Source organism: Motacilla alba, chromosome 1 (genome assembly GCF_015832195.1).
Source record: "Motacilla alba alba isolate MOTALB_02 chromosome 1, Motacilla_alba_V1.0_pri, whole genome shotgun sequence".
NCBI classification, from domain to species: Eukaryota; Metazoa; Chordata; class Aves; order Passeriformes; family Motacillidae; genus Motacilla; species Motacilla alba.
In genome coordinates, this window is record NC_052016.1 from 9,942,717 (window position 1) to 9,953,741 (window position 11,025).

The following is an 11,025-nucleotide window of genomic DNA, read 5'->3' on the forward strand; positions in this document are numbered from 1 at the left end:
CTTTGTGCCCTTCACAAGTCACCCCTGCATTTATCCACCAGCCCTAGCAGTTGTAACTGGCCAGGCTCTTCAGTTTAAACAAAATCATGAACTTAAAGCAGTCATATTTGGTCAGGAATGCAAGTGGTTTTGGTGGGAACAACTGTGGCTTTAAGGCAAAATGTTTTACTTGCTTCTTGATGGTCAGTGAGATCTTCAAGGGAGCAAGGGAGAAGCCTTTACTTGGGGGTTGTGTTTTTTATAAGTGGCATGTGCAAGCAATGGATCAAGGGCATAACAGTTCCAGTAGGCTGAAAATTTTGCATTTAACATCAGCTTTATTCTTCTGTCAGGGCTGAGGAGGCAGCCACAAGGGGTGTGGCATTAAAATGGGTTGGGCACTTTTAAACTACTGTATTGTTTTACTGTAACAACACAAGAATATTGTGAATTTGTGGGTACAGTATCAAATTAAAATAGGAAACTGTCTGAGGCCTGGCTAGAAATCAAATTGTTGAGGTATCATGGAGGAGGAAAAGAGATTTCTGCAAGATTAAACATAAATAAAAATATCATGTAATATAAAAGTATCATGTAATAAAAGTACATCTCTTAAAAGTATCCGGGGGAGGGGTGAGCTGATGGAACAAAAGAAGCAGGTGGCTTGTCCAGTCAGAAGGAGAAGGAGGTGCAAATGACAAATTGTATTTCTTACATTTTCAGGCATTAACCTGGAAAATAGTCTGGAACAGGGTCCTCACCTTCCAACAACTGCTGCAAGAAATGGACTCACATAAGCCATAACACAAGTGAATAATTGTGACCATTGAACCTACCATGAATTTTGTTTAAAAACACGTGTTGGGTGGAGGCAGTGCACTGCAGGAAGTATCAGATGTTAGTAGAGTAAGCTTCAGACCCTTCTCCTTTTTTATTTTCTGAACAGCAGCAAGATAATCAGAGGAAGGGTAAAAATGTTAAACTTGCCTTGTAAAAAAAATGACACTTGTTATAAAAATACATTTTAAGGGTGCAAGAAATGCATGTGATGTATTCTACATCTGTTCCTTCAGAGGAGTAGAAGGCCTGAAAAACTCTCGAGTGTAGTTTATATGAGGAGCAGCAGACATTTAATTAATCTCAGTCTTAGAATTTTACAGCCAATATGTGGTTTCTGAACATCTCTGCTCTAGTTAGCAGAACATCTGTAGTAGAAAAACAGAGCTCAAATAAATCTGCGTTCTCTTGCACCCTCCAAACCTTAGCACTTTTTGTAATTATTTCTTTAAATATTTTTCCAAAGATGCGTATGTTTAGCTTCTCCCTGTCCTCCCAGCCCTTCTTTTGCACATAGCCTGGATATAGATCCTATATTCTGAAATAGCTAGATCTGAAATTCTGGGGCAATTATAATAAAAGAAATGGCTCAAATATTTTATTTTTAAAAATTATTTTCTTTTTCAGTCAAGTTCTCTGTTGCTGCAAATTGGAATGGTTCCATGTGGGCAAATTGTTAGAGGCATAGCTTTATGAATTTGCACACCTATAAATGATATTCCAGGACTGGAGGTGGAATATCTTTTTCCATGTCATCTGAGGCATAAACCAGAAAATGTACTGCCCTAGACTTCAAAGTGGAAACTGTAAGAGTGATTAAAGAGAAATTTAAAACAAACATTCGCTTGCCAGATCTCACCTGGCATTAACGCACACGCTCCACCACTTCAGAGATCAAGATCTGGTTGCTTTGTGCACGGATTTTTCCATCTCAGTCCTGGTTGCCCTGAAACTGGGGGAAGGAAGGACTTTGCAGGTCCTGTGAGGAAGGAGGGAATGCTCTCAGGTGGCACCACTGCCTGGCCCAGAGCTCCATCTGGCTTGCCCTCACTCCAAAGAGAAATCTTTGCTGTGAAAGGGAAAGGTGGAGAACCCAGAGCTTGCTCTCCCGGCATTCATCCCCAAGCAGGACCATTTGGGGAGCTCTTGCTGTCTAAGAGGGCTTGGAGGTTCTCCCAGGGTGCTTTTGGGGTAGGGTCATGGTCTTGTTTTTGGAGGGATTCTCCTGTCACCTCCACTGGCTGTGCTTTGGCTTGCACCAGAGAGGAAGATTCCTTTGGGCTGAAACTCAACCAGAAATATGTTCCCATGGGCACACAGGGAATAGAGAGAGCTAGACCAAATAAATCCTCCCAAAGGGACACTGAGTGGGTGCCACATCCTGAGCCAGCTCTTCCATGTCCCGATCTCCCATCCAGATGCACTCCTTCCTGGAGCAGCCAGTCCTGCTACTTCAGAGGAACAGTGTCAGCTGAGCCCTGCACAAGGTTCCTTTTCAAAGGTTTTAGACATTGTGCAGGCTGAGATGTTCAATTTGTAAGACAGGGATGCAGCTTTTGGGATATATTTTCTTGTCTCTAGAAGTGGAAAGCATCCATTTAATGATTAGCACAGGCATGTTAATGAGCCGCACATACATTTTAAGGTTTAGCACATATCCTGTAGCACACTCACTTCCCTCAGAAGGGCTGGGAGGTCCTTGTGACATTTAAGTGCTATTTTAGTCTTATTTTAAGGGCTTAAATGAGTCTCAAGTGATGCATTAGGCTCAGGCTGGCCTTGGGCGTAAGGGCGCGATTCACCCCAAAAGAAAAGCCCAAACACAGTCTCATCACAGCTGCAATATTCATTTCTGGAAGGCTCCCAGCAGGTCTTATCCAAGCCACTACAGACAGGCAGTTTGAGTTTTTCCAGTTCCTAATGATTACACAGTATCCTGGAGTCAGTTGGACAACTTCCACCGAGAGTGAAACTCTTTGTATTTAATATCCCCCGAAAATAAAAGTGGTATAAGAGAAGGGCCTCAGTCTTTTTCTTCTTTTATTGCTGCTGTTGAAAAGGTTTAGCCCACAGGGATTGGAGCACTGGGCAAAAATACAAAATATGCAGTACATCCTGTTACACCAAAGCAGGCAGATCCTCTCCTGTAACAACCAGACCGGTACAATGGGAGACTTTGTCTGGTTTTCCTGACCATACAGCCTGCATGGGCTGTCATTAGGGTTTCCATTTCAGGAAGTTAAATGGTGGAAATTGATAAATATCATGACTCCTTTTTCACCATTGTTCCGGGAGGGTGTGTGTTTGAAAGGGATGGGGGAGCTCTATCACCTGATACTGCAGTGGAAGTGTTTCTGCAACAGGAAATTATTTCTCTCCTTACTGGACATGCAGAATATCATCAAATATGAGTCTCGGAAATCTTCAGCAGCCATGATGCAAAGAAATTCAAAAAGAAATACATAAATGCAGTGTTTAACAGATATAATGTGTGGGCAGAGCACAGAACAGCTTGATCTTGAGTGGATGTGAACAACTGGTCCTTTCACAATCCATCTATCCTGACCTTCAGCAGGAGAAAAAACTGAGGTCCACTAGACAAAAACACTCTTCCACTCTACATCATTCTACAAAATCTCATGTGTCCTGAAATGGATTTACAGAGGAACACAAAAACACCCAGCCCACCTTTCAGGGCGTTCAAACAGGGTAAGAAACTTTCCACCCAAACCAATCTTTTGCTCTCCTGCATAGTCTCAGTTGCAAGGATTTCATCATTGCCTCAAGGCTGTTTCCCAAATCACCTATTCTCTCTCAGAACCCTTCTGCTTCTCTGTTCTGTTGCCTGCAATATTTTCAGATTTTTTTTTCTCCCAGGGGAACATTTTGCAACGTTCATGTCATGGTCTAGATCATAACCACACCAGGCAACCTTATTTCCTTCCTGATGTTTACTGGGGTTTATATGCTCCAATATGAACTGACAAATGTGTGTACTCAAGCCCTTGCCAGTGAACAGCACGACTTTCCATGGTTCATAAAAACTCACCCATCCCCAGTGCAGCAGAACCATTCTCCTCTGCTCAGAGCAGGAGTTCACCACTTCCAAACATGGAAACCATATGGTGACATGTTTTAAGAGAAAACATAACCAAGCAATGTCCCACCCATGACCTTTCCCAACAAAAACCTCCCCTTTCCATGCTGGAACTCCATCCAGTAAGGCACCTGGTATCCCACAAGGTGCCAGCTGCTGTTGTGTGAGGAAGATGAGTGTTACCACTATGTTTATGCCATGTGTTCACACCCAAACCACTCAGATTGATCCACTTGACTCATTAAAACTTGGTATTTTCAGGGAAGAAATGAGAGCTTTTAGAAAGGTGTTCCAATGCTTATTAACCTTAACTGGTAAAAAATGGCATCCATCTGAAATCCTTTTAGCTGCAGTGTCCAGACATCACACCTTATTAAACATTTCCCTGCCAGTCTGAAGAGTCTGCTACTTCTTTTTTCCTTGTTAGTCAAATTATAGATAATAGCTCATCACTCTGACCCTTTCCTTGCGAGGCTTAAGCACAGTAAGGACCTTGTGCTTATGCACAAAAGAACAATTTTTCAATATTTCAATCTGTGTTTTGGCCTCCTTCAGCTAATCAAAATATCTCTAAGCTGTGGATATTGCTGCTGGACAAAGCTATTTTTTTATTGCTGCAACTTGGCTTCTATAACTCTGTTGGGCAGAGACCACACCAGGAACTCATTACCTGAGGAACAGCAGCAGACCCTCCCTTTGCTTTTGCACAACCCCTGCTTCTCTGGAGAGAATGTTCCTCTTCTAAGGTCATGGTTTACAGCCTTTGTTTCCAGAGGCACTGCTCTGCTCCAGACTTCCTCATCAGGATCCTAAATTCTTCATGCCAAAGTCCAGCCCATTTTAAAGCTTAGACGCCGCCAAAGCTGATTTTATGATTTATGTGTCTCTGATTTTATACTTCAGTCTCCAGTGGTGTCCCTTAGGGCTCTGTATTGGAACAGATTAGATAAAAAAAGAAAGGAATTCTGCTCTGTGAAGGTGGGGAGGCCCTGGCACAGGGTGCCCAGAGGAGCTGTGGCTGCCCCTGGAAGTGTCTAAGGCCAGCTTGGATGAAACTCTTGAGAAATCTGGGATAGTGAAAGATGTCCCTGTCCACAACAGTGGGGTTGGAACTAGAGGATCTTTAAGGTCCCTTCCAACCAAGGTCATTTCATGACTCCATTATTCTCTGTCTATTTGCAGGTTGCAGGATAAAATGATTAAACTGTGTTGTGCTGAGGATTGTGTGTTTTGCTGTGGAGAAGGAAAGCCTTGCTTGATGCTGTCTCTTCACAATCACACATTGAGGTCTCTCAGTTTCCAATCCAGTCAACGTTTGCTGCATATTTTCTACTCCTCAGCAAATCCACATGAACAACCCTGAGCAACCACAGCATAATGAGGGTGAATAAGAGTTCTTGGTCGTACAGTCACTTCCTCCCTAGCCCGTGTGAGCTGCAGCCTTTGCCTTCCAGGCCCAGGGCTGCTGTGTAGGACGTGGCTGTAGGGGTCCCTCAGAGTGAAGTCAGCTTTCCTGAGTGCCACTGACAAAGACATGACCTCACTGCAGCCCTGTTTTGGCTGCTTGGACACGGTTCTACTTATAGGGCTCCCTCCTGCACTTCACAGAGACATAAAAACCCCCTGTCCTTTCCTGTTTGCAACTTCTGAAGAGCTCATTTTGGTAAATTCTAATTGCAGGGCTTTTTTTGTCCTAGAGCAGTCTGTCTGCAGTTTTGTGCAGATGAGGTCAGAGCAATTTTGTAGTGAAGAGCATTGTAGCAATCTCACATCCTCACTCCCCAATCGGGGGATCAGGGAGAGACTTGGAAGAGTAAAAGCTGGAAAACTCATGGGTCGAGATACAGACAGTTCAATGGGGAAAGCAAAGGCTGCACACAAGCAAAGCAAAACAAAGAATTAATTCATTTTTTCCCCTGAGCAGGTGCTCAGCATCCCCAGAAGAGCAGGGATCCCCATCACACCTAACAGTTATTTCAGAACACAAACCTCATCACTCCAAATGTCCCCTCTTCCTCCTTCTTCCCTACTCTTTATATCCTGAGCAGGATGTGACTGGGATATCCCTTTGGTCAGCTGTGGTCACCTGTCCTGGCTGTGTCCCCTGCACCCCCAACCTCCTCCCCAGGAGCACGAAAAGCAGGAAAGGCCTTGGCTGTGTGTGAGCCCTGCTCAGCAATAACAAAACAATCTCTGTATTATCAGACCCAAAACACAGCCCCACATCAGCCACTGGGGAAAAAATTACCTCTACCCCAGCTGAAACCAGCACAAGGAGAAAACATTTAGTGGGTGAGGAAAATCTGCAAGTCCTTGACAAAAAGCCTCACTGCACATCACTCTGCACAAGTTGTACTTGTCCTTGGAAGCAAATGCTGAGTGAGGTGCAATATTTGATTGGTTTTGGTGTTTTTTGATCTGTGTGCTCATTTAGAGTGATAAGGAGTAGTCCCCATTCCAAGCAGCCAAGGAATGCTGCAAGAATGCAGCACTCATGCACATATGGAAACGAATGGCTGCACGAAATGCAAGGCCCATCAGACTGTCTGCTGTCTGCAGTGTAACCCCCGTGGCCCTCTCTCCAACCTCATTTGCCTAACCCTGTTTTAACAAGCACCTGGAATGCTTCAGCTGGGATGTTCCTGTTCCTGCACTGCAGGCCCACAGGACTCCCTCACATTCTTCCCTTGACACAGTGACTCGAATGGGGCACAGGCAGAATTCCAAAACAAAGCCAGCAGATGCTGTGGGTCTGTGAAAGCCACATGAAGTTGGTTTTCTGATGGTTTTCATTATGTTGTGGTGTGAGTGCCCTGCATTCACATGGCTTTATGGATTTTAGCAAGCTCTGCGCTTAGTTTGAGTTTCAGGCTCTTTCTGCAGATTTGAGGGCACTGTGTGTGTATGTAAGGGGGGGGGATTTTATTTTATTTTTAATGTTGGAAAGCAAAACACTCTCTTTACTTGCTGTGCTACCAGGAAAACACTGGGAGAGTTATTGGTCAATACCTCTTAGAGTAAAAGTTAGTAATGTTTCCCAGTAATAAATGTTGTGGCAAAGACATGAATTCCTTTAAAGTTCTGAATCAGATTCTTTTTTTCCCCTCCAAACCATCCATCAGATCTGAGGAACTCTGAAAAGAAGGGTTTTCATACTGAACCCAGAACTCTCTGTATTGTTAATGGGACTGTCAAGGTGCTGTTTTCACAAGATGTGATTCAGAGAGCTCAGCCACCCACAGAGGCAACTGCAACCACAAGAGGCAACACTTCAGAGCATCCTATCTGGGAATCCATCTAGAGGACATTTCAGACAGACCTGAGGCTCCTCTGCTCCTGCTTGGAAGTGCCTGGACACCAGCCAGCTCTAATTTAGAAGTCCTGCAGACATGTTCGCTCAGTTCTGTGCTGAGCTAATGTATCAAAGCCCTTGCAATCATCTGCCTTGAGATGATGCCTTGTAGGTAAAGCTCAGTCCTCAGGTGATCCAGGGTTTTGTTCCTTGGTGGATGTCAGAGGAATTTTGTCTCAGAAGAAAAGCACTCAGGGGAGGAGGGTTTTTTCTGCTTTCTGCTATGACATACCCATTGATTTGGTCCACCAGATTTTTCTACAGCTGGTTTCAGGGAACCTCTTTGCATCCTGCTGAACGTGAAGCAGGTTTTTAACAGCCTCCACCAGCTCTCTCTGCCTTGCTTTGCACCCACACAGGCCTGGCCAAAACCCAGCCCTCAGCCACAGCCTGTAGGACTCCTTTCCTAGTGCACATGCTTTGCAGATAAAAAAAAAAAAAAAAAAAAAAAAAAAAAACAACAAAAAACCAAACAAACAACAACAAAAAAAAAAAAAAAAACCCAAAAAAACCCAAAAAAAACCCAAAAAAAAAAAAAAAAAACAAAAAAAAACTTGAATCAGAAGAAAACCAGGCAGAAATCCCCGCCTGCAGTCACGTGTCACACCCAAAGCAAAATCAAGGGTTCTTGGCTCTCCATCCCAGCAGACAACAAGTTTGCACCTGAATCCTTTGGAAGCAAAATCTTTTCAGGAAAAAGGCATCTGGCCCAAAACGTAGCATGGATTGCTTTGTTTAGCTTAGCTGAATCCCATGGTTTTGCATTTTCATCCCTCAATCCTCCCTAGCAGAGGAACAAATCTCCGGTAATTTGAACACATGTATGCTGTGTGCCGGCTCCCGACTCGGGTAACTTGTTCCATATTCTCAGCACCATTTGCATTTAAACAGTTCTGCCACGATTCCCCCGTGCAGAGAAACAGATGGGCAAACAAAGCAAAGGACGGCCCTGCCTCGCTGCACCTGAGCTTTGGGTTGAAATCTATGCAAACTTGGGGACTAATCGGGTCGTTTTAAAATGAGGGAAATTCCTGCAAAAGGTTTTGGGATTTTTTTTCCCCTACTTCTTCAAACAAAATGCAACGTGAAACCCCTCCAGATTACAGCATGTAAATGGATGTGGAGATAAGATAGGCTTTGTTTTGTTTGAGACTGAGAAAGATAACTTTATGTAAAACTCCTTGTTGTTGGCAGCCTACTTTCTTTGCTGGGATATGATTTAAAGTCATCATTTACCAGCTTTTTTTCACAACACTTTGATGGGAGTAGGAGGAAGGTGGTGGTGGGAAGTCTTTCCATGGGAGGTTTGCTGAATAGTTATGAAAATGTTGAATTTAAAGCCCTTCGCAGGAGAACCTCTCTGGTTTTTTTATTCTCTGAAAAATCAGACCCACGGTTGACCGTGTCTTTCTCGTCATGTTGATACTGTCTGTATCTTTGAAAAAAAAAACACACAAGAATGAAACCAGAAAGAATGAAACCTCTATTCTGTTAAAGGATGTCCTTCAAAAGGCTGTTAGGCAGAGTTTTAATTCGAGACAGGTATTTTACCGACTCAGGCAGCAATGCTTAATGATTGTTAACAGCATTTAGTGACTGTGAATGTTCAACCTGTATTTGCTTTGCTTTCTGTTTTGTCTCTGACTCCCTTCACTAAAGGCTGAAAAGCTCCTGAAAAGCTGGGAAATAGTTTTGCAAAATTTTTGCTAAAGAGCTGGGAGATCTTTATGATGTTGAGTGAGTTTGTGGTGTTCTGCCCTTTTCAGCTTTTCTACCTCCAGGAGCAAGAATTGCTGATTGTTGGAAAGCAGGAGCGCAGCAATTACTGCACAAAAACTTCACAAAATAAACAAATTGCCTTCAGCCTAGTGTCTACCGTCCTGATTTCTGGTTGGGTTTTGTTGTTGTTGTTGTTGTTGTTTGGTTGGTTCGGTTTTTTTAAGGGCTGGAACTTTTCTTGCTTTTTAGCATGACAGCAATAGAAGTTTGTCACTTAAAAATAAATACAGATTTGGTACCTGAAAAGATTCACTGCTGCTTAGATAAATTTAAAAGAGTGAAAGTCTTGATGAGAGATTTTCTGGAAAATCAGCCAAGTCTCCAAGCTTAAGTCACGCAGCAAAGTGGTCTTGAAATGTCCAGTGCCTCCTGTACGTACAGAAAAATTTGGGGTTTTGGGCTTATTCTGGATGAGCTGGATATGGCAGATCCTTATCCAAATGCCATAAGCATCCAAACTTGCAGGGAGCTGGAGCTGGAACACCTACAAATGACCTACAGGAATTGAGAAATGGCAGCAAAATCATCCCCACAGGTTCCCACACTTGCATTCCGGAGAAGTGCCTGAGGCCGTTCCTAAATCTTAAATACTGTTGAAAGTCACTGAGAAATGGCTGTGGAGTTTTGTAAAACCCCTAAATAATTTAGGAACAGGTTTGGTAATCCCTTGAAACGGCATGCTTTGGAAAATCCCAGCAATGTGGATTTATCATTACAAATGAGAGACAACTGTGGCAAACCTGTGAAAAGGAGAGTCTGTTTTGTTGTCCTGGAAGATCTCAGCTATCACATTTTATCTTCTCCTGCATCTCTGCCTCAATTTGTTCCAAATCTTGGAGCAAAAGAACACTTTGGTGCCCGAGCCATTCAAGAACAGTTTTCTTACAGATCAAATGACATATCTGAAAGCATCTTGAACCTATTAATATTATTGCTATGATACTGAAAAGGTTCTCTTTCATGCATTTGATATTAGGACACTGCTGACAGATCTGCAACCTCACCTAATACAAGTGCTTGAAGAAGCAAAATTTCACTAACCATTAATCCCACATGACACAATTTTATTTTTATCATTCTGTTTGTCTAAACAAAAGCAAACTTGCCTAGTTTTTCCTTTACTGCTGTTAGTTGTACAAATATTTACTGACTCACCTAAGCCGGGGTTTCACTCAAACAGTTTTTACCCAGCTGAATGAGGTCATTTTAAAGGTAATTTACAATTAAAAAGAATTCTCACATACATCAAAACATAAGTTTTACTTTTGGTGGAAGGGAGGGTAATTTGCTGCAATCAGCCTTGAGCTAGGGTTTATTTGATAATGCAGTAAATGTTGCTATCCATCAACTCCAACCAATTCAAACGACATTGCTGTATGATCAGGATTGTATGATCAGGTTTGTGAGGGTTTTCTGTGCTTAGCTGGAGGTGTGGAGTTGTATCCAGGTTCCCAAAGAGTGGAAAAATGCAATCCCCTCAATCCAAAGATGCCACAGGGTGCAGCAGTCTGTGTGTGAACCGGGAGCAGCCAGGGAACTGGAGGAACAGGAGGAAGGAGTGAGGGAGGCATTCACTGTGCAGGCTGCCTGAGAGGCCATCAGCACAAGGGACCTCTCTTTAGAAGGATTCTTCCCTCCTTTTCCCACATTTCAGTCTTGGTTTAAAGAAATGGGATCAAAAGGTAGAATGCCATTAGTCCTAGCTTTGTTAGAAGGAAGCCAGCACTAAATCTTGCTTCCTTCTATGCTCTGCTTTTTATTTTGGTGATGTGAAGAATGGGATCTGAATACACATGGGCCCATTATTTATCCTCATCTTTTTTCCTATTTTTCCTCTACATTTTTAGTGTAAATGCAGTCCTGACTGTCTGCTTCTAAGGCCTTGACAAATGGGAGCAGCCCAAATCCTTAGCAAAGCCAGGAAGGTTGCTGTGACATTTTCCAAGCCTACCCCAGGCAGGATATTCCCTGAACTGCAGTG